This window comes from Tenrec ecaudatus, chromosome 2 (genome assembly GCF_050624435.1).
Source record: "Tenrec ecaudatus isolate mTenEca1 chromosome 2, mTenEca1.hap1, whole genome shotgun sequence".
Lineage (NCBI taxonomy): Eukaryota > Metazoa > Chordata > Mammalia > Afrosoricida > Tenrecidae > Tenrec > Tenrec ecaudatus.
In genome coordinates this window covers 251,608,601-251,633,491 of record NC_134531.1, presented here as the reverse complement: position 1 = coordinate 251,633,491, position 24,891 = coordinate 251,608,601, and the positions used below count along the sequence as shown (strand labels likewise).

The 24,891-nt window shown below is 43.5% G+C and overlaps 1 non-coding gene and 1 pseudogene across 1 annotated transcript; both read left to right on the top strand.

Annotated features, from left to right (window-relative positions):
- Positions 1–11,865: 11,865 nt before the first annotated feature.
- Positions 11,866–12,654, top strand: LOC142441423 (BTB/POZ domain-containing adapter for CUL3-mediated RhoA degradation protein 2 pseudogene; annotated as a pseudogene).
- A 3,374-nt stretch (positions 12,655–16,028) lies between these two features.
- LOC142441937 (U6 spliceosomal RNA) lies at positions 16,029–16,135 on the top strand. Its single transcript, XR_012783214.1, has one exon. It is a non-coding gene; the product is annotated as a U6 spliceosomal RNA (small nuclear RNA).
- Positions 16,136–24,891: the final 8,756 nt, after the last annotated feature.

The window sequence follows — 24,891 nt, the reverse complement described above, 5'->3', positions numbered from 1 at the left end:
CTGACAGTGACCTCCTTTGGGTTCCAGGTGTAGAAAGCCCAGTCTTCTCAGTGATTTAAAATTAGGAAAGGTTTCCTTTCACCAAGCTTATTCAATCTGTGTACTGAGCCAAGAACCTGGCAAGCTAAACTACATGAAGAACTGGGTGTTAGGATTGGAGGAAGGCTTATTAAGATAAAGCCATGGTACAAACAGGAACTGGAAACACAGGGAATCCAGGACAGATGAACCCCTCAGGACCAGTGGTGAGAGTGGCCATACCAGGAGGGTGGATGGAAGGTGGGATAGAAAGGGGGAACCAATGACAAGGATCTCCACATAACCCCCTCATTGGGGGCCAGACAACAGAAAAGTGGGTGAAGGGAGTCTTCAGATAGTGTGAGACATGAAAATAATAATAATTTATAAATTATCAAAGGTTCATGAGGAAGGGGTGTGTGTGTAAAATGAGGCACTGATACCAAGGGCTCAAGTAGAAAGCAAATGTTTTGAGAATGATGATGGCAACTAATGCCCAAATGGATGTATGTATGGATTACGATAAGAGTTGCATGAGGCCCCAATAAAATGATTGAAAAAAAATCAGCACTCTGGCTGCACTTCTTCCAGCAGGGCATGGTTCGTCCATGTGGCAGCCCATGGCATTTTCGGTATCCTTGTCCAGCACCACAATGCAAGTGCATCCCTTCTTCTGCAGGCTACCTTATTTGATGTCCTCATTTCACATTGCCTATGAGGCAAGTGAAGACCCTGCCTTCAGTCAGTCACACTTGAGTCCACTGGAACCTCCTTGCTTTACAAGACTTTAAGGGGGCCTTGTGCAGCGGTTCTCTGTAAACGCAATGTGTCATTTGAGTATCCTACAAAGTTGCTCTGAGTCATAATGGACTTCATGGCAGGGTGTTTGCTTTGAAGCAGGTGTCATGAATGTATGACTGTGTTTCAGAGAAGTCTTCCAGGTTTGGTGTGTACCTCCAGATTAAATAAACACTCACACATCCAGCTGGTTCGTGGGAGTATACACCAAGTTTCTACAAGAGCAATTGAAATTCTCTAATTAAAACAAAACTAGTAGTAGTTCTTGCAGATTAATTCTATTATATATCAATTCCACATATATTTTTATATATGTCAGAAAGATCTTGTGTTTAAGCTTGGGGAAAAATGCAAAGTTAAACTTAAAACATTTGGGTAATGCATACCAATTAAAAACTAAGTCTAATGGAACAATCCAATTCTTCTAAAAATATTATGTGATGCTATGACAAAGAGCATAAAACTAATATCAAAACTTTGTCTCCATGGAGATAAAAACCTGTAGAAGTTAAGTGAAAAGTTGATGTAGATTGCTTTATAAAATTTTATAGTGTCCTGGTTAAGAGGCACTTGGAAAACTAGTGAAAAGAGATGCAACTTTCAATAATTTATTTCTACAGAAAAAGAAAAAACACCCTAACCAATGCATAGATGAGCCAAATATTGACACCCACTTTCTCTTGCTGGTTTTCTGTAGAGATGTCTATTCTAATATTGCTGTTTATTTAAAATGTTCAGTTACTACAGTGTTGAGAGTGATCCATGTTTGTTAATGTTTAGAGGTATACATTGGGATGAGATGATATGATAACTGGGATTTGCAGAAATAATAATAATTTGTGAATTATCAAGGGTTCATGGGGGAGAGGGGAGCAGGGAGGGAGGGAGAAAAATTAGGAGCGGATACCAGGGGCTCAGGTAGAAAGCAAATGTTTTGAGAATGATGATGGCAACCAATGTACAAATGTGCTTGATACAATGGACGTATGTATGGATTGTGATAAGAGTTATATAAGCCCCAACTAAAATGATTTCATAAAAAGAAAGAAATTTTAAAAGAAAAGGGTAAATAAAGCAGGTGTGTAAAATCTTTATATATATATATATATATTCTGTACAAGGGTTTAAATTCTGAGCACTAGGTTTGCAGAAATGCGTGGATAACAGTGAGAGTCCCAAATTGATTTGCAGAATCTCTACTTGGATTAAACCTCCATTGAATTCCTTCTGATCATTAACTTGGGATGTGAACAGTCTTGCCCTCAGGCAGAGAGAATTGGAAAATGGATCTTCTACACCACCACCACCACCCACCACCACCACCACCACCACCACCACCACCACCACCACCACCACCACCACCACCACCACCACCACCCACCACCACCACCACCACCACCACCTCCACCTCCACCTCTACCACCACCACCCCCTCTACCCCCAGCCAGCCTAGGTAGGAAGTAGCAATTTCCTTTAGAGGCTTGCCTGGATGTATTCTTGATGGAAATTCCTATACTGGAATCACCTAGCCATGAGTCATCCATGACTGCTTAGGTCTGAAGGCCCTGGACCAATCTTGTGAACTCTTCTCTCTAACATAATGTACATGTCCCAGTTATGGTCCTATTGCCACTCCTGTAGTCCCACCTATAACTGTAATGTACTGGTCTGCTGACAATCTTACATTTAGGATAGTTTCCTGTGTCCTCCCATGTCCTTTTTAAGTCCTTAAATCTCAGCAAATCCTTGGATGCCAATATGGCCTCATGATCATGGTCTCCTTCATCCAGATGATGTGTCCTTGTCCTGCTTAAGACTTATTCAATACCCACTGAAATTTTTTAAAACTTTTTTTTGGGGGGAGGGCTTGTTCAACTCTTATCACAATCCATACAACCCCCTTAAATTATATTTGATATCTGAGGTCTCCTTTGTACCCCAAAGCAGTTGTACTGAGATGGCTGGTACACACATTAGACTATTTTTCAATCAAGGATGGTACAGATCTTAAATTTGTAGGGGCAATCATACTTAGATGAACAAATGTTCATCAAGTCTGATGGGCCCATTTTTACCAAGTATGGAATAAGCAAAGAGCAAGTTAGATTCCAAGAAAATTCCTGCTCTTTGCTTTGTAATCCTAACTGGTTCACTGAAGAGGTATTGTGTGTGTGTGTGTGTGTGTGTTTAAACATTGCATAAGGTATCCTCTTAACCCTGAATTGTTGGAAACTAACACTGAGAGAAATATGATGAGGATTATATTCCCTAACTTATTACGCAGGGAATTTGGAAAGCTAGTATTCCACAGTAGGAAAGCCTCCACTTTGGTAAGTTAGAGGTAAATTCCAAGTACATTATCCTGCTTTAAATATCATTCCCACAGACTCTCTCCTTCACAGCTATGCTGTCTTAGAGTGGCTGGTTCTATCTCCCTACAGAAGCAGACATCCTTTCCCCCTTTCCCTCAGTGTCACCCAGCCCCCCTCATATCTTCCCCAATGCAGGACTTAGGTTTTCTCACCTGTGAGCTCAGGGACCTTAATGTAGAAACCACCCACCATGTGACACATGTAACTACCGAATATGCATGCCTTATGGTTTCCTATAAATGTCCCAAGAGAGGAAAGTTTCACTCTCTCTTCTCCCACTTCCATGTGGACCATCATGAGGGGCCGAGGTTAGCATGCTACCATAAAAATGTGTCTGTCTCTTATTTTATTCTCTTTCCTGTCCTCTATGATTTTACAATAATCTTGATATATTATTGCCATACAATTGCGCCTACTGTGGCCATTCAGTTGTTGGAGGTTTCCTCTGACTCTGAATCACCTACCTGCTCCCTGAAAATCAGGATCTGAACCACGAGGATCACCATAACACCAAGCTAGAAAGGGGGAGGGGGGAGTGATGTGTAAGGACAGGAGTTAAAAAGACTAAGTGAGGAATCATCTAAAAAGGTTGTTTCCTATCTGAAGTGTATGGGGACATTCCCAACAGGATAGAGCCTCGGGGCTGGTGGACATCAACATCTATGACTCATTGGTATTTCCAATTCATTTATCAGGGTTCAACCACATAGCCCTTCTTTTTCCTCTTATGAGCTCTTTGCTTGCTTCCTTTTGTAAACACAGATCACATAAAAAGCCACTGTAATTCAAAGTTAGTTGAGTTCTTGGAATTTTTGTTAAGAAAATATTTGCTCATAAAATGAAAGGACCCCATTATTTGGAAATTAGCACACGTCTTTTATCCTGCCCCAAAGGTAGGGTAAACCCTTTATTGTGTTTCCTTAATTTTTCCTATGTCCTGTATATTTTGGACTTGATAATATTGTGATGTATCATGTGCTGGTGTTTCTGTTTTGGTTAACCAGGCTACATTCAAGATTCAGGACTTTTAGCACCAACTCCAATGCATGCTAAATCAATTATGGACACACAGGGTACAAGGGAAAGCATTACTGCCCCAAAGGCCCTGCTAAAGCTGTTCGATTCAATTAAGTACAAATTTTGTCTTGAGGATGAGAGTTTTCATCCCATGCCAAAACTCAGTTCCCTTTGTTCTTCCTCAGACTCGCACATACATTCTGCCACTGAGGCCCTGCATCCCCGCCATGCTGTCTAGCCGAAAACAGACTCAACAATTCATAACTCTCCTTGTGCACTTATTGCATTCATCAGCTGGGTTTGGAAGAATGCTGAAGGCTTTTTGGGGGGTGGGAGGGGGGCATTTTTTGTTGGTTACTACAAGAGGGATTTTGGTTTTGGGTTTTATTTTCATACCAGGGTTGGGTTGCTGAGCCGGAAATCAAATTAAAACTGGCACGTCTCTGTGGCTTCATTTGCTTTCATTCCCGCCATGGGACAAGCTGGCAACAAAACCTTGTTTTGAAATCCTGAAATTGAAGCCCTAGAAAACCAGCGCCAGTAGTGTGAGTTGAAAATGCTTCGTTTGAATTTCCCAGGTCTCCCAACAGCTCCTGCGATTGAAATAGCAACTGTGAGGTTGCCCAAATAGAAAGACTGAACAGCAGTTTGTCTCAGTAGTCAATAGACTCTCTACGACATTCATATTTGTTAAGGGGTTCAGACCATTCATTGTCTTATGAAATGTTTAAAGGTTAAATTTGCATAAGATCTTCCACTAAGCTCTGCAGCATCCTGTTTATGGAAGAAAATATGGGTGAGGGGCCAAAGAGAAGGCCTGAATTGTTGTATCTTGAAGGAGAAATTGGGAATATTTTGTAGAAGGAAAAGAGGAAATTAGGGCAGCCAAATATGATTAGTGTGGGGCAGTGGGAGATAAATGGTTAAGGTTTTTAAAGGCCTTTTTTTGGGGGGGGGGGCTGTATATTGGGAGCAGAATTCTCTTTGGAAGAGCTTTGAGAAACTTAAGTAAAGATTTAACTAACTTTAAAATGTCTTTAAAAAGATCTACCTGTGCTGTGCTGTATGATGCGTTAGGAATTTAGAGTGCCGCCAATGTGGACTTGCTTGCATGTTGAGTGTGCGCAGCTCACGGCGCATCCTGGCTTTATGTTCAGAAAGCGTTTCAAGTCACTCTTTCATACGCTTTTCTCCAACAGTAGATTTAGAAATAGGAAACATATCCAGCCCCTGTCCCTGTAGCAGGAGATTTGATTATCTCTTGATTAGCTCTTTGATAATAGATTTTGTGTTTAGAACGATGTCCAACTTCAGGCAGTGAATATTAATCAATCTGCTATTGATTAATAGAAGGGTCAGGCCATCTAGTACTTATCATAATTAGCAGGCAGCTTTCATTCAAAAATGAAACAAGTGAGGGACAGTCTAAAGACACTCATAGTCACGGAAATTTTATATTATAATTTCTTTCTCTTTTATTTTTCATTTAGAAAATCTTAAAAGTAGCCACGGACTTTGAAATATAGGAGGGAGGATCATAGAGAAGAGAATGATACAGAATTATCATGTGGAAATGACAGAAGACTAATTTTGTTCAAAATGCCCTAAAACAAGTTTGACTGGAGTAATGAAATGGGAATGTAGCTGATGTGCTTTGTAAAATTCCTCTCCCGATAAACTGCCTCTGAGTTTAGCATTTAGTTTAATCCAGGTATGAAGATGAAAGGGGGGAAACTGATTTTGGAATAATAGTTTTCAGACACATAATTATGCTCACGAGGAACCTGTATGTGGATCGAGAGGCAGTCTTTCAAGCATAACAAGGGAAGACTGCATGGTTTAAAATAAAAAAAGGTGTGTGTCAAGGCTGCACCCCTTTATACTTAGACAATCTATATGCTGAACAAATAGAGAAGCTGGGATATATGAAGCAGAATGTGACATCAGGATTGGAAGAAGGCTTCTTAACAACCTATGACACAGCCCTGCTGGCTGAAAATCAGGCCTAGAAACACTTGCTGATGAAAACCAAGGACTTACTCAATGTAAAAGAAACCAAAAGCCTCACAACTGGACCAGTAGGTACCATCATGGTAAATGGAGACAAGACTGAAGTTGTCAAGCGTTTCATCTGGCTTGGATGCATCATCACTGCTCATGAAAGGAAGCGCCAAGAGATCAAACGATGAATGAAACTGGGTCAATCTGCTGCAAAAGATCCCTTGAACTTGCTGAACACTAAGGCTGTCACTTTGAGGACGAAGGAGCATCTGCCCCAAGCCATCATATTTAAAACTGCCTCATGTGCACTTGAAAGTTGCACAGTGAATAAGGAAGACCAACGAAGAATGGCCACATTTGAATTATGGTGCTAGATAAGAACATTAACATTATCAGGGACTGCCCAAAGAATAAACAGATCCGTCTTGAAAGAATTCTAGCCAAATTCTCCTTTGAAAACAAGGATGGTGAGACTTCATCTTACACACTTGGGACATTTTATCAGGACAGATGGTTCCTAGAAAATGGAGAAATTCCTTGTACAGTAGAAGGGCAACCCCAAAGAGGAAAACCCTTGACCACACGGTTGGACCCAGAAGCCGCAACAGCGGGCTCAAGCGTGACGACAATTGTGAGGATGGTACAGGACCAAGTGGGGTTTCCTTCTGTGTTTCACAGGGTCTCTGTGAGTCTGGACCAACCAAATGACACCTAACAAGAATAACAACAAAATGGTTTTACCTAGCCTTGGATAGACATACGCGGTCTGCACAGAAACACAGATGCGACATGTTAGAAGTATTGATTAAAAACAACAATTGTTGTTGTTGGTGTTGTTATTATCGTTGTTGTTGCCATGGAGTTTGTTCCAACTCATAGTGCCCTGTCGATGCGCAACAGGACAAAACACCGAGTGGTCCGGTAAAGCTCATGATTTCCTTCAAAAACCTAAAACTCCCAGCTGATGTATCAGACAATAAATCATATATTGGGAAGCTTTTCCTGAACGGTGGCCTTGATGTGAAATGCGAGCTTCTGTTTCATGCACTGTAGACTATGTACTCTTTACTATGATCCCATTTGAGCTATATTTTAAAATATGACACATTCAAAGGAACAATTGATAAGAAAGGTCTAACAAGGCGTGATGTCGGAAAAACTTCTGAAGTTGGGGAAGATAAAAAACACATACAATGCTATGCCTGATGTATGAAGCAAAACATTGATAATCTCACGTCTGCGCCTGAATGCATAAGAAAACTCTTTTTACCCAAGTCTGACTTGGTACAGACATAGTTCTACTTCCATTCAAAGCTTGGAATTGCTGCTTTACTCCAGACCTGGTGTTTGGTTAGTCGCTTTTGGAAGGAAAAAACTTAACTAGGCACTAGAGAATATTATTATTTTATTTGGGACAAAGTTGAAGCCATCGCTTTACGTGTGAGTAAAATGTGCTTTAAATCAATACGTTATAAAAACTATGAGGCTTCAAAAGAGAATGAAGAAGGTTTCCGTTTATGTAGGCATGATCATAGTCTTCTTTCTGCATCAGTCCTCAGAGAGGAAGTGGGAAAGGAGTGGAAGTTCCATTAATTATGCTCAGAGCAAAAAGAGCCTCTGGGTAGGCCCAGTGTACTCTCTGCCCTTGAGAGATAAGATCATGGCCAAACTAGCTGAAGGACTGCAGCTGAGTCAATGCTGACTCATGGTGATTTAAAAGGACAGGGTACACGCAACTTGTAAGTGTGCTCAGGCTGTAATCTTTATAGAAGCCCACTCCCACACTCCCACATCTTGTTCCTAAGGGGCTGGGGGGTTGGAACCACTGACCTTTCCGTCAGCAGTCAAGCACTTAACCAGCACGCCACCAGAACTCCTTCAAACTCATCAACTATGAGGCAAATTCAGATTTTAATGAATTTCAGGATCAACATGTTTTTGCAAGAAACATGAGACCTACATAGGCTGTAAGCCCCCGGTGAACGCCCTCTATCTGCAACTGAGGGATGAAGGAAAGTGCTTACTAAACAGAGTGCCTTGGAGAGGCGAGTAGAGAAACTTAACTCGAACCGTTAAAGCACTGTCAGCGGATCCCTCCTCTGATGCACGCTGGACCTGATCTGGTTTTCAACATTTTCTGTGTTTTTGTTTTTCCTTGTTCCTATTAGGGTGTGTCTCAGAGGTGTTATGTCATTGGAGGTAACCCTCATGAAATCGTGTTATATGTTTTTCTGTGTTTTGGTATCTGAAACCCAGGAGTGAACCTATAGGGGCAGCAAGTAGAATAAGGGTTTCGGGCCAGGGGTGGTGGTACAGTGGTGGGGAGGAGAGGGTAAAAGGGAGACAATGTCAAGGAGTTCAGGAAGAAAGAGAATGTTTTGAAATGGATTGTGGTAGCAATTGCACAATTCTGCTGATGTGCTTGAAATTTGGAACGATATATGTATTGACTCCCAATAAATAATAAACAATTTTTAAAAGACTGAAAACAATGACAAATCTACGGGACTAATGAAGAGAAGAGCAGTCCGCTCTCAGTTCCAGGTAGGCACACTTTAGCTCCAGGCAAGCATCGTCATCTGGACACTGTCTCACCTCTTGTCTCCAGATGGTGTCTGCCCGACTTAAAAAAAAAGGTCTCAAAAAAAAAAAGTCTCTTTGATTCCATCAATAAAGATACCATATACGGACTTTCCATTTCAAAATCTGAATCCCACCTGCTTTAGTAGAGTACGCTGCTTGGAGGGCTGGCTATCCATCCTGATAATGATTCGGAAGCAGGACACAAACAACGGGGGATCTCTTGACATTTTCATTACCAATAAATTGACCCAAAACCCTGAATCAGGAACAGCATTTTTCAGTGTTTGAATGTTCATCTTCTCCCAAGTGAAAAAGAGGAAGATCCTTAAGAAGATGGAATGGCACAGTAGAGACAAGGGACTCAAACGTATCTGTGATTATGAGTATTGTGCGGACCCACAGTGCCTCCCTGTGGTGCTATGAGGAACAACAGATTCCATGGCACCCAACAACCGAACACTCAAAACAATGAGTTCTATGGATACTATTTTATTTAAAAAAGAGGTGGCAGACATAGAAAAACCAATCTATTGATAGGCCTCTTTCACCCATTCTAGTTGAGGATCTGAATCAGTAGGTGCAAATGTGCTTCAAGAATACCAACTCAAAGTTGCTTCATCAGTAGAACTGCTCCTGTGGGTTTCTGAGACTACATCGTTACAAAAGTAGAAAGCCTCATCTTTCTCCCAAGGAGTGGCTGGTGGTTTCAAACCACCTACTACATGCCTAACAGCCCAACTTATAACCACTAATCCACCAGGACTCCTAAGAATCCCAACATTTTATTCAAATATGAGAGGTTAGTTCAAAGCCTTAGTCTAGCCATTAAAGCTCACTGGGTGTCAGTGACTGCCTAAGAACTGGAAGAGGTTGGTTTACATAATATTTAAGGAAACCTGTTGGTGCTATGATTAAGCAGGTGGTTAATAATCAGAAGGTCTGTAGTTTGAAACGACCAGCTACTTCTTGGGCTATATGCTCCCATAAAGACACAGCCTAGAAAAGCCTGTGGGGCAGTTCTGCTCTTTCATACAGGGTCGTCACAAGTCAGATCACCACAGGGACACTTCACAACAATGGCAACAACAAGGCTATTTCTAGTTCTACCTTTTTGTGATTTCAAGGTGTTGGGTTTATTGGTTACTTTGAGTCCGTTCAAAAAATAAAAGGAAGAATAATCGTTCTAAAAGCAGATATTGCTGAAAAGTTGTCTAAAAGCCATCAGTTTGAGGTATTCTCTTAATTAACAAAATGTGTATTTGATTTCTTATTGAGAGTAGTTCTTGATCTTATACATCTTGAGCTTTTAGGGTAGACTTGAAAAGTCTTGTACGCCTTCTCACTTCAGAGAAGGCCAAACTTTTCTGGTGAAGAAGTCCTACTTCTCCACCAAACATAATCAGAGAGATTTGGCAGTACACACTGCCCAAAGTGCCCAGAATTTGCACACTCTATGCTGGTTTGGAAGACTGGTTTTTGTTAAGTATTTTCCAACATCTCATTGCTCTTAATTGAACCCTGAAGGCTTTTCTTGGCAACTGGTTTCAGCCCTCTCTCAATCTGGGAAGGCCCCTGAGTGTGGGCAGAAGCAGTGTCTATGGACCCTTCACATCAGGCTACCTCTGCTTAGACAAACAGAGACCACCTCCTGCTGCTTGACTGATGCCCAGGCAAGATTTTCCAAGCTGGAGATTGCCGGTGCGTGGGGTTTAAAGCGAAGGCCACACTGGCTGTCCGGGGCTGTGGTTGGGGCTGTCAGGTATACATTCACACTCCTTCCCTTGGCGTCACTTCCGGTGCTCTCCAGAGGGTGGAGGAAGCTGGCTGACAAAAGGGAGCACATTCATGATGGATTACGGTATTTTCCTTCTTTTGAAGTTCATTAGTATTTCTCAAGTACATGACTCGAAAGTTCCTAAAAGGATTGGTGACATATTGCTTCTACTGTCTTTCTTTCTTTTTCTCTTATGAGGCCAGAGATGGCTTTTAAGAAACTAAGATATAGCCACACAAAGATGTACATAAAGGCATGGGAAGACAATAGTGGATCTGCACTGTATGACCTACTAAATGTCAGCACCATCTGTCTTCTTCCAAAATGATTGTATTGGGAGCTAATACAGATAGCACACCATTCCACGGTTCAATCACACCAAGCAGTATCGTGTATTTGTTCCCACAGTTTCAAAAATATTCTTCTCCTTCTTGATCTTCTTGATAGAAGCTCCCCTTTACCCACTCCTCCCCCGTTCGTTTTTGTTGTTTGATTTTTTTTTGTTGCCCTAATCACTCTCAAAGCATTTGCTCTCCACTTAAGCCCTCTGCATCAGGTCCTCTTTTTTCCCCTTCCCTCCCCGCCCCCCTCCCTCATGAGGCCTTGATAATCCAGAGTGTTATTTTGTCATATCTTGCCCTATCCGGAGTCTCCCTTCCCCCCCTTCTCTGCCGTCCCTCTCCCAGGGAGGAGGTCACATGTAGATCCGTGTAATCAGTGTCCCCTTTCCAACCCACTCACCCTCCACTCTCCCAGCCTCGCCCCTCACACCCCTGGTCCTGAAGGTATGTCCACCCTGGGTTCCCTGTGCCTCTAGCTCCCATATGCCCCAGTATACAATCTCTGCCCTATCTAGTCCTGCAAGGTAGAATTTGGATCATGGTAGTTGGGGGTGTTGTTTGATTTTTGAGGGAGAAATCGACCATAAAATTTCTCTTACAGATCTGTGTGACCCACAGGCCCTTGCGCCTGCAGAGCATCCGGAAGTGGATGCGGTCTCGTTGCGTACTCCTCCGGAGGGCTTGGCTCTGTCCCTGGCGCTTGGATGCTGGGCCCGGCCTTGTAGTCTCAGACTCCCTGGATGTGAACCCACGCCCTGGGATTGCGGGCCCGCTGCGACCAGTCCTGGCGCTGCATGGAGTTGGCTCAAAGCCCAGCTGAGAGACCGGAGAGGCACCCCCAGGGACGCACTGAGAGGATGAGGCTCTGGCCTCCACCGGCCCCCCACCTGTGACCTCTTCCACCATGGTGGAGCCTGCCAAGCCCACCTGCTGCCATGTGGTGATCTACCTGCAGCGGGAGATGGTAGGGGACACCTGTCTGTGCCCAGCCTCAGCGGCCAAGCCCAAGCTGAGCAGCTTCAAGGGTGGCAGCCCGGGCCACAAGTATGTCCAGCTCCATGTGGGCGGCTCCCTGTACTACACCACCGTGCGGGCGCTGCCCCGGCGCGACACCATGCTCAAGGCCATGTTCAGCGGGCGCATGGAAGTGCTGATGGACAAAGAAAGCTGGATCCTCATAGACACTTCGGCACCATCTTGAATTACCTCCGAGATGACACTGTCACTCCCTCCCCCCCCCCCCCCCCCCCCCAAAGCTGGCAGGAGATCAAGGAGCTGATGGCAGAAACCAACCATTACCTCATTCAGGGGCTGGTGACCATGTGCCAGAGTGCCCTGCAGGACAGGCAGGACCCCTTCCAGCCTGCGTGCAGCATCCCCATCATCAGTCCCTGAAGGAGGAGATCGGCTCATGGAGTCCTCCACCAAGCCCATGGTCAAGCTGCTGCACAACCTAAGTAACAACAAGCACTCCTCCACCAGCCACTCTGAGGACCACCTGCTGAAAAACACCCCGCTCTTCGACAAGCCCTCCCTGAGAGGACGCAGCCCAAGGGGGAGTTCCCAGGGGCCCGCGTCTGTGAGGACACACTCAACGTTCTTCTCTTGGAGAGCCCCCGTGTCCCTGACAACTCCCTGTTGGAGGCCACCAGCCGCAGCCCCGCTTCCCCAGCGAAGACAGGAGACCTTTGCACTGTGGGACCCGGTCCGCCCCTTGCACGTGAAGCGCTTCAGCACTTAGGACGATTGACCGGCAGCGCAGCCACCAGTCCCGTGGAGTCCCACCCTGCTGGCTGCCCCGGGCTGCTGCTGGCCAGCCACTGCTCCAGCACCCAGAGGCGCGGCAAGCCCTGCCTGGCCAGCCATTCCTTGGCCCTGCTTCCCGGAAACTTCAAGAGGACCGTGCTGTGCCAGCCTAAGGGGCCAGCTCTTCTGTGTGTCTGTGTGTGAAGGGACTCACTTACCCATCTCCTCCTAAGATGACCACTCACTGCAAGGCCTTTGCTGGCGTGAAGGGCTACTTGAATTTGGGAGGCCTGCACGTTCAGCGGTGCCATCTGCAGGAAAGGCGGCTTCTGGGGCTGTGGAGGCCCTCTCCCTCGGACAGCGGGGGTCCTTTTATCCCTCAGATGTTTGAGCACAAGTCCGGGGTTTGGTTGTTAACCTTAGGGAATGGGTACTTTTAAAGTCTAATAAGAAAGGGTCTGGGTGTCTTTGGCCACCTTCCAGGGCGCCCTGTCCCTGGGGAGGGAGGACGATGCCTTTGGGACTTGGTTCTTTAAAAGCACCTCGTACTTTTATTTGGGAGATTGTATCTGCTGAAACATGTCCTGTTTTTTTGACCCTGGTCCCCTTTCCCTGCAGCACCAGTCTAAGGGAGGGGCCGGGAAGGAAGCAATAAGCCAGGCCAGTTGGCATCTGCTGGGCTGACCAAGGCCCCAAGGAAGGATGGGGCCCATGGTCCTAATAGCATCCCTGTGGAGAGACATTTTTGATCCCATTTTGTAACTGGTTTGTCACCACACGACTGCTCAGGTCCTCTTACCCTTGAGCACACTGCCCTCGCGGTCATCACCCACGAGCCGGGGCAGAGGCCTGGAGCTGCTGTCAGGGAGCACCAGACGCAGCCGCAGACAGGGAGGGCCCAGTGCTGCACTGTGTGACCCTTGGCCCAGGCAGCTTGCATCCAATCAAGCTGGGCTTGTCTCCAGACAGACAAACCGCCAGCCTGAAACCCCCGTTCTTTTCGGGTTGCAGGTGTGGAGCAGCAGCCCTTGGGCAGGAGGAGGTCAGGGCTTTGGTTGGCATTCCAATGTTGCGCCTGGTCCTTGGGCAGCTTAATCAGTCCCCCCCAACCCCCCACAGAAATGCTGCAGGGAGCTGTATAGCCAGGCTAACAAAGCCGCCAGGCCACTCTGCGGTGCCCCTCCATTCGGGAAGGGACCTAGCTTAGCTACCTTGTCACACATTTTTGTCATAGCTAAGCAGCTGCTCATGTCTCTTCCCCTGACCTCAAGAAGACTCAGTACTCCAATTCCCAGCTCCCCAAGGAGGGCTCCCGAGGCTCCGCCAGGCTTCCCGCCAGCCAGCACTCACGGCTGGGGCGCCTTCTCAGAGGGAAGCCATCGCTGGTCGTAGGAGAAACACTAACTTGACCTTAGCCTCTCTGGTCAGGCCCTGGGGTTTCAGCGTTTGAGGAGCTTCCCCGTGGGGTGTCCCAGCGCCATCCATGGCTGTTCGCTCAGAACGGGGGAGTAAACAGCAAGGGTGGACGAGGGTCAAACCTTGTCAGTTGCCGACAAAACCAGATGCCTGCTATCAACAGCTCTTGCTTCTGTGGTGTTTGGTATCCAACCAACACTTGCCAAAGGATGGGGGCCAAGGCTATATTGTAATGGACATGCTTTGTGGACGAACATGGGTCCTGGAAAGTGCTCTAATAAAGTGTCACTGCAGTGGCGTGGAGCTGGTCAAACAAACAAACGAACAAACAAACAAACAAACAAAAAAGAACTCTGTGACCACTGTGTGAAACGATTTCATATTCCATCCATAAGAACCTTATCATTAACAGGCAGCATAATGTCGACAGTATGAGGTTAGATCAGAGGAGATGCATGGGTTCTTTATGGCAGGTAACTTGGCCTACCTCCCACCAGATGCACTGCTATACCCACACTAGCAGCTCAGTAGGCCAGGCTTGCACTTCATGGATGCTAAGACCAAGGCCTGCCTGTCCTCTTCCCTCACAGTTTATAATATACAGTAGTTTAAATATCAAGAAGGAAAAATTTTCCAAATATATTCAAAGAGTAAAACAATGATTTTGCCTACTTTTTAAATAAGGTTAATATACTTCTTTTAGAAAATTTGAAATATTAGAGGAGCAGTTAAAAAATTACACATATTCCTACCACCCATTGAAATAAACACCATAGTTTGTGTATTTTCAGCTAATTCTTTTTCTCCTAGGTGTTTTTAATCACATTGTGATAATATTTTTTTATCATTTTGTATTTGCATTTTTGTGATCCAATATTATAATGCAAGTGTCTTTCTATGCTATATAACATCTTCATAATCATAATAAAACATAAATAATGGCCTCATAACTGTGTCATTTATATATAGATTATTAAACACGAGTTGATATTTAAGGAACTGTTAAGTTCCTACTGGTAATAATTGCAGTACAATAAACATCACTATATCTGAGCATATACATAGGTTTGACAGAAGATATTTCTACATATGTGTTTCCATTTGCTGCTAATACATCTGTGAATGTGGTAGAGGAAACAGGGGACAAATTATGAACACATCTTAGCCATAACCAAATGCAGTAGTCACCGGGCCTGACGGCTCAGGATCACATTCTCAGAGTAGAGCAAGACCAATTTTCATAGCATGGTTCACAAAGACAGTATTTTATTTATTTACTTATTTTAACAGCTTTATTGTCCCTTCATCCACTTGTCATACAATTCAATCATATCAAGAAGAGGATATAATCATCACCATAATCAATGCTAAAACAGTTTCTACTTCCCTATCCTCATTGTTATTCATGTAATTATTTTTAAATGTTGCAAAAATATACACAATAAAAATTCTCCAATTCAACAACTTCTACATGTATAATTCAGTGCCTTCAATTATACTCTTCATGTTTTACACCAATGATTGGTGTCCATTTCCAAATTATTTTACCACCATTAACCTAAACTCCATGTCCCCTAAGCAAAAATCCTTCCTCTTTCACCCATGATAAGCATTGTTTAATTTTGGTTTCTTTTTATTTTTCATAGTAGTTTTCTTGATACAGTATTCATATATCATATACTTCCATAGTAAGATCATTTTATAAAGCGTTGTATATACATCATCACAATCCATTTTAATGCTCCTTGCCCCTGCCTGCACTCAATGTTTACTCCTCAGATCCTCTGACTGCTCCCACCATCCCAGCCCATGTCACTGATAAACCATTGTACCCATTATTGTCTCGATGCATCCACTCCTTCTGTGCCACACAAACTGGGAAACCCATTTGGAACAATTAAAAGCAAAACAAAACGGCAAGAAAATAAAGATTAAAAATAAAGAGTAAGAAAGACAAGACCTGTGCTCACTTCGGCAGCACACATACTAAAATTGGAACGATACAGAGAAGATTAGCATGGCCCCTGCGCAAGGATGACATTCAAATTTGTGAAGCGTTCCATATTAAAAAAAAAGAAAGACAAGACCACCATTAATATTTAAAAAGGCAGAGAAGAAATTTTTGTTGCAACAAGCGAGAAATACTTGAGCTTAGAGCAAATTTAGGTTAGGTCAAGAGGGAGGTCAACCGACCAAGTTTATTACACTATAGTTCCATTCACCATAATCAAGTTTACAATGATCTGTGTTTGATAATCAAGATGTTCGAGTGCCTTGCCTGTGGCTAAGGGGGATATGCCCGAGACTTAGTCTGACTAGATACCCTGCCCATGAGTTTTGGGTTCTCACTGTCCTCCATAGCCTTCTACAAATTGGATGCTCAGAACTTAAGCTCTGATACTTTTCCCTTCATCATATTTAGATGTTGCTTTTGTCATCTTTGGATCACACCATCATGTGTGCTTCTTCATTGTGAACTTAGTTGACACCTCACTTAGATGGCTGCTTGTTTGAATACAAGTTTTTAAGATCCCAGAATTCCAATTGCTAGCCACATGCCATCTGCTTTCTTCACCACACTTTGCTGTAGCACCCATATCTTCAGTGATCTCTTCATGAAGGTTAGTATTGAGCAGGGCTATGTTATCAGAACTAACCAATCTTGGATTGGGGCTAGAATTAAGTATGAGCCCAAATCCATCTGTGTGTCCATGGGTTATGAGCGATTCTGGTTTACTTTGGTGCTCATATTATGACAAAAACAAAGACCAATAAGAACAAAGTAAAAACAAATGAACAAAACAAAACAAAAAGGAAAACATTGTGAATTATATACCTGGGATATAAGGTGATTGCATTCACATCAGTAATTTACCCAATGTCATAGAATTTAAGATACTGCTGATATGTGGAGTTTATGTGAGTAGATGAGGGGGTACCTGCCGAAAACAGAATTGTGCTGAGTGGAGCAGAGCTTTCATAGGACACATTTTTTTAAGCAACTCGATCTGAGTTAGTGCACCCAGTGGCATCACCTGGGAAGATTCTTTTTGGTCACAGTGAATTTTTTCGTAAAAGCAGTTTCTCTCAAACCTCGTTTATTTGTGATGGCAGCTGGGACATTTTGTTCCGTGCTCAGGGAAAATGCTACAGAAACTGTTGTGATGTTGAGCACAGCTGACAAGGGCAGCATTATGGGAAAAACTCAAAGGTACAAGTGGTTTTCTTGTTTCAGAAAAGGTGAAACGTTGCCTGATGACAAACATCTGGACGTTGTTCTGGGTGTCTGCCAACTTCCCAAAGAGACAAAAATGTCAACCTGTAGTACATTTGGAGTTAATTCCACCAGATCAGACAGTTAATCAAGCTTTCAATTTAGAAGTCCTGGAAAGATTGTGTAACAGTAAGTGACAAGAAAGCCCTGATTTGTGGCAGATGGGGGACTGGTTTTGCTACCACAACAATGCACCTGCTGATGCAGCCATCTCAGTGCACCAGTTTTGGGAAAAAACCCAGCATGCCTTTCTTGGCCTCTGCACCTTCCTCATCTGACCTCACTCCATGTGGCTTCTTTTTGCTTCCGTGAATGTGGAGGGGCATGAAAGGACAGCCATTGATGGAAAGGACAGATGAGTTTGCAAAGGTTTCCAAGAATGGAATCGCAGATTTGACAAATGTTTTAAATATAATGGAAAGTACTTGGAAGGTGATAAAATGGTTTTGTAAAATAAATTTAAATACATAGCTTTGAAAACAAAAATCCTGTTTTGTCTGGGTACCCCTTGTAATCCAACTGTGAGGCGCAATCCATGAGGTGTTGTTTTGTACAGATTGAGGGCTTAGTTGGTTGAACTCTGTTTACACTGAGCACGGGGTTTGGTGCTCAGGGAAATTTTCCTGTATCGTTTCATAAAAGTGGAGATCCATCCTATCAGATTAAAACCTGTCATATTGATGCGAGGGGAGCATTGCGGTACTAAATGTAGGGTGATTTTGGGTTCCCTTTCATTGAACACCCACTGAGATCCCACTCCAGGTCTGATGACCACTGTTTCCCCAGTCTTGGGGCGGCCATCCTTTGCTTCCTCTCACCTGGAGTGTTCCAGTGCGAAATCCAAGGGTACAGGTAGCTTTGACGCAGTGCTCCTTTCATTCAGTCTGGCTTCCATGTGGAGTCCTTCTGGTGTGACCCGTGGGGGATACCCTGTTGACTGTAAGACCAGTGTCAAAGGTCATCACAAGGCTTAGTCTATGGCGTGGTTCATTGATGGTTGGATGGAAACATATTCGAAGTGTCCACCCAGCACCATAAAATTGGGTTTATTCTCCCCTTAGTTTCCATACAGATATTGTTTAGGGATTGAAAGGATTCTAAACAAATCTCTTCTCCAAGTGAGGTTTCTCCTCCCTGTTTGCTCACTAACAGAACTATCAGGCCCTCCTCTGAAATGTAGAAGCTCCCTTCCCTGGTCTGAACTTGATTTCCCTCTTCTCGCTCCTGTGGAGGGCCTGTTGATTTGTTGCAGCCTTGTTTCTAAGTTGTATAGCATCAAGTGGATGCTTTTAAGGATTGACACCAGCAGACGTAAGGTCTCCTGCTTCAAGGTGATTCTTAAGAAGTACACATAAAGGGGGTGATGGCCAGTAGGTAGTGTTTCTACCCTTTTGTTTGGGAATTAGTCTGTAAGATTTGTTTAATTAGTTTTTCTCCTTATAATATTGGACTCATACAATATTTGTCATTTTTCAATGGACAATATTTTATATCTTACTCTGATAGTGATTTGGACCTTAACAATTTCTAAGACACAACTGTTGGTCTCTCCCTGCCCAGAGGAAAGAAGAGTAAAGAAAACTGAAGACTCATGAAAACAATTGCCTCAATGGAATTATAACTCCCCCAAATCAAACTCACTGTCATTGAGTAGATGTTGATTCATAGTGCCCATATGCCCTGATGGTATGGTGGTTACTTCTTGGGTTACTAATTTCAGCAGTTCAAAACCACTAGCAGCTCCTTCTGAGAAAGATGGAGCTTTCTAATTCAGCCTTGGGCAGTTCTACCTTGCCCTATAGCGTTGCTATGAATGGACTAATAGACCACATGAAATTCATCTCCATGACCATAAGACCAGAAGAACAAGATGCCACAGTCACCACTACCAACTGCTCTGAAAGGGTTCACACGAGAAGGTACTGGATAGGATGGGAGAGAAATGTGGGCAAAAATGTGGACCAAAATTCAAAATCATAGAAAAAGACGAGGATTACTGTTCAGAGGTGGTAGGAACGACCTAAAAACTATGGCACTTAGTTCTTCCTTCAGGTCTGGAAAGGAATTCAGGCTCCTGGCTCGATTTTCAGTCAAACGATAAGTAGGGTTCTAAAGGTAGCAAGGACAGGAATGAGGTACTTATCCTTAGAACAATCACCCCTACAAGATCAAAAGGGCCACATTTGCCCTAGGACAAAATTCAGAAGCCAAGGGGTTAGGAAGGAAGCAATAATGATGGGCACAAGTGTGATGAGGGATGATGCTACATGGTAGGGTTTACAACCAAAGGCAGCAGACACCGTGTATATGAATGTTGAATGGAACCCTGCTCATAAGCCTTCACCCAATACACAATAAAACATGTAATAAAAAGCAACAAAACCCTTTACATTAATTATATGCTGAATAATAACCTTTGGATTATAGTTCTTAGAGGAACCGCGGTGGTGCTGTTGGGCGTCTGACTGTTAGCCACAAGTACAGGAGAGCCACTGCATGAACTGCTCCCAAGTGAGAAAAAGGAGGGTATCTGCTGCCATAAAGATTTAAAAACCTGGGAAACCCCAAAGAAAGAGGGGCTTGGGAAGACAAAGTATTATAAAGAAATATTCAAAGACCTAGAGTTGATATTGTGGTTTTGAGGGGCTATCAAGTCTGTGCAGACTCCTAACAACCCTGTGCACACAGAATAAACACTTCCTGGTACTGCACCATTCTCACAATTGTTGTCAAGTTTGAGCACATGGTTACAGCCACTGTGTCAGTCAATGTCGCCCAGGACTTTCCCCTTTATGCTGCCCTTCTACTCTTCCCCACCCCAGGAATTTTGTTGGCATATAATTTAAATATAATACAATCCAATAGTTCAATCCCATCTGCCCTTCTACTTTATAAAGCAATGGGTCTTTTTCTAGGGACTGGCCTCTCATGATAAAATGCCCAAAGTATGTGAGATGAAGTTTCACCAGCCTTGCTTCAAAGGAGCAGTGGGCTATACTTCTTCTTTTTTTAAACCATTCTTGATATTTTATTATTTTATTTCAGTTTTCATTCTTTCTTTTAACATTTTATTAGGGACCGATACAATTCTTATCACAATCCATACATCAATTGTATAGAGCACATCTGTACATGCTTTGCCCTGATCATTTTCATAGCATTTGCTCTCCCCTTAAGCCCTTTGCATCAATTCCTGGGCTATACTTCTTTCAGGACAGATCTGTTTGTTCTTTGGGCACTCCCATGTTAGTGCCAATGTTGTTCTCCAGCACCATCCTTCAGATGTATTCATTCTTTAAGGGTCTTCCTTATGCAGTGGACAACTTTCACATGCATATGAGGCAGTTTTAAACATCATGGCTCGGCATAGGAGCACTTGAGTTCCCAAAGTGACATCCTCAGTGTTCAACAAGTTACAGGGATCTTGTGCAGCAGATTGACCCAGTGCAAATTGTCGTTTGATCTCTTGGGTATTGCTTCCATGATCACTCACTGTGGATCCAAGCCAAATGAAATCCTTGACAACTTCAATCTTTCCTCCATTTATCAAGATGTTACCTACTGGTCCAAAGTGTGAAGATTTCGGTTTTCTTTAAATCCTTGGTTTTCATCAGCAAGTGCTTCAAATCCTCTTGATTCCCAGCAAGCAGGGTTGTATCTTCTGCATATCAACATTTGTTAATAAATCTTTCTCCTTTCTGATGTTGAGTTCGCCATATAGTTCAGATTTTCTGGTTATCTGCTCAGCAAATAGATTGAATATGGATGACGAGCAGATAGAACCCTGACACACACCTTCCTTGATTTAAGACCATGCAGTGTCCCTTTGTTCTCTTTGAAAGACTGCCTCTTTACCCAGTACAGGTTTCACAAGAACACAATGAAGTATTCCGAATTCCCATTCTTCTTAATGTTATCCATAGTTGGTTATGCTCCATAGAGTTAACCGTTTGCACAATCAATAAAACACAAGTAAACTTTTTTCGTGTATTCCCTGCTTTCAGCTAAGAACCTTCTGATGGTAGCAATGATTTCCTTTGCTCCACATCTTCTAAATCTGGCTTGAATTTCTGCTTGCTCATTATCAATATGCTGCTGCAACCACTGGTGAATGATCTTTAGCAAAATTTACTTGCATCTGATATTAATGTTATGTTTTTATATTTTGAGCATTCTGTGAGGACAGTTTCTTTGGAAAGGGTATAAATATGGATCTCTTCCAATTGGTTGCCTGTCTTCCAAATTTCTTGGCATTGATGAGTGATCTTGCTTCATCAGCAAGTTGAAACATTTCAGTTGGTATTTCATTGATTCTGGAAGCCTTGTTTTTTACTAATACCATCAGTGCAGTTTGGACTTCTTCCTTTAGTACCATTGGTTCTTGATCATATGGTACCTGTTGAAATGGCTGAATGCCGACTAGTTCTTTTTGGTACAGTGACTCTGTTTGTTCCTTCCTCCTCCTTCTTCTTCATCTTTTTATTAATAAATAATTTTACTCAGGACTCTTACAGCTCTAATAACAATCTATGCATCAATGTTATCAAGCACATTTGTACATATGTTGCCATCATCCTTTTCAAAACGTTTTCTTTCTAGTTGAGACCTTAATATCAGCTTCTTTTTGTCTCCCTTCCTCCACCCTCCCACCTTCTCAAGCCCTTGATAATTGATAAATTATTATTATTTTCATACCTTACACCGTCTGCTGTCTTCTTTCACCCTTCACCCATGTTGCTTTGGTTTGTCCCCCTTGGGGGCGGGTGTTCCACATTCTTTTGATGCTTCCGGCATTAAAATATTTTGTCCATAGGATCTTAACATTTTTCTTCAGTTCTTTCAATTTGAGATATGCTGAATATGTTCTTCTGTTTTAGTTTTTTTTTTTTTAACAATTTATTGGGGCTGATACAATTCTTTTCACAGTTCATACATATACATACATCAATTGTATAAAGCACATCTGTACAGTCTTTGCCCTAATCATTTTTTTCTCTTTTCTTCTTTTACATTTTATTAGGGACTCCAACAACTCTTACCACAATCCATACATATACATACATCAATTGTATAAAGCACATCCATACATTCCCTGCCCCAATCATTCTCAAGGCATTTGCTCTCCACTTAAGCCCCTTGCATCAGGTCCTCTTTTTTTTCCCCCCTCCCTCCCCTTTCCCCCCTCCCTCATATGCCCTTGGTAATTTATACCTCGTTATTTTGTCATATCTTGCCCTATTCGGGGTCTCCCTTCCCCCCTTCTCTAATGTCCCTCTCCCAGGGAAGAGGTCACATGTGGGTCCTTGTAATCAGTTCCCCCTTTCCAACCCACTCACCCTCCACTCTCCCAGCATCGTCCCTCACGCCCTTGGTCCTGAAGGTATCATCCACCCTGGATTCCCTGTACCTCCAACCCTCATATGTACCAGTGTACAGCCTCTGTCCTATCCAGCCCTGCAAGGTAGAATTCGGATCATGGTAGTTGGGGGGAGGAAGCATCCAGGATCTGGGGGAAAGCTGTGTTCTTCATCGATACTACCTCACACCCTAGTTAACCCATCTCCTCTCCTAAGCCCCTCTATGAGGGGATCTCCATTGGCCGACACTTGGGCCTTGGGTCTCCACTTAGTTTTCTAATCCAGGTCTTTGCATATTTCCTTAGAATATTTTGTCATCTTGAGCTCCTCTTTGAAATTTTCTTTCAGCTCTTTTACGTCATCATTCTTTCATTGACCTTAGCCATTCTATGATCCAGAGCGAGCCTCTTCTGACATCCCTTTTGATTTTTCATCTCGTCTTCTCACTGATCTTTTGCTTTCCTCGTGTATATTCTTCCCATTGTCATCTCACAGCTCATCAGGTCTTCTGTCACTGATGCTCTGTCACTGGGGCAAAGGTATTCTTGACATGTTTTCCAATCAGGTGACATATACTGAAGGTCATATTTTGGCTCTCATGGACTGGCTTTAATTTTCTTCAACTTTCACCTGAACTTATGAGCAGTTGATGGTCTGTCCACAGTCAGCCCTGGCCTCTTTCTGGTTGATGTTTCTCTCCCTCAATCCCTCCCACAGATGTAGTCAGTTTGATTTAAGTATATTTCATCTGGACGAGATCATTATATAGTCACCATTTATGTTGTTCAAAAAGACTGTTCATGATTTGAAGTTGTTGGTCTTATACCATTCTCTCACGTGGTATACAGCTACGTTTCTACGACTAAGGCCATATTTTCCATGATTTCTTCCTCTTCATTTCCAACTTTTGCATAATCGCCAACAATTGTCAAGGCATCTTGATGATATATTTGATCAATTTTAGACTGTAGGAGTTGGTAGAATTCTTCAATTTCTTCATTACTAGCATTGGTGACTGGTGCTGCTCTGTCCAAAACCAAGGAAGCAGATAGCAGAGTCCTCCATTGGGTAAGGCAAGCAGCAAGCCATAGAATGGTTCACCAACAGTCAATAGCTTGGGAGCTTAGCAAAGCAGACCCAGATGGGATATCAAATGCAAGCAATGCAAGGCAACAGGCACCACCAGCCTCAAGCTCAAGCAGGTCTCGAAGGAGCCTCAAGCTCTAGTGACACAATCCATATTAGCTTGGCCCACAGGTATTGTAGCTCACAGGTGGAGGCAGAGAGCTAGCTAAAACATTAGCACACTTCAACACATTCTGATCACCAGAGAGCAAGACAAGAGGGGGTGGGGAGCGGGCCTTGCAGAACCATTTATTTCCTTACCCTACAATCAAACTGCAACCTGATCAGTCCCACATGTTCTTACTGGGCAGATTGGCACACTAAACCTAACAATCACAGCCCCTAAAGTTTTACACCACTCAAGTTATTATGGTCGACTCTCCTTTGAGAGGCTTTCTCTGCCTTTCTTATATTTTGAGTGCCTGCTTACCAGAGTAGCTCATCTTCCGGCACCCAAGGAAGCAAAGGAAGGGCAGGTGGGATCAGTATGTGTGGAGGGATAAATTGGTATTTTAAGTCTGGAAAATAGACTTAATAGACACTGCCCTCCCCTTCTGGGGCTCAAATTGAATTTGGGGAAGTCTTTACCGGTATGCCCACTTTCTATTTTGTCTACCCTGGGGCCATATCCGTTATTGTGGTGAGGTTCTTGTCCTCCTGAAGTGCCTCTGCTGGGCTTAAGGTTACAGACAGTCCTTACTGGGGGAGCAGAGGGCGACTGTTTCTTGTAGAAAAATGCCCTGACTCCACTGTCTGCATGGCAAAAGAAGAAATGGTGTGCACATGCTCACAAAAACCTCATGCCATGCAAAAGACAGTGGCTTCCAAGACCAAGTCTCTGACTTCTCCCACTGGATTCAGGCCAGCAAGACTACTTCCTGTTTTGGGGGCCTGCCCAGGGACTCGGGGGATTTAGAGGGTGGCTTCTATCACCTCTCAGTGAGGGGAGAAGGGCTCTGGGACCTGCATAGAACTGATGCCAGCAAAGGGAGGCAGAATACGTGGAAGTTTGATGCCTGCTGAATGCAGGAAAGCCCTGGACTCCCTGCCGCACTCCCTGGTGTGTTCT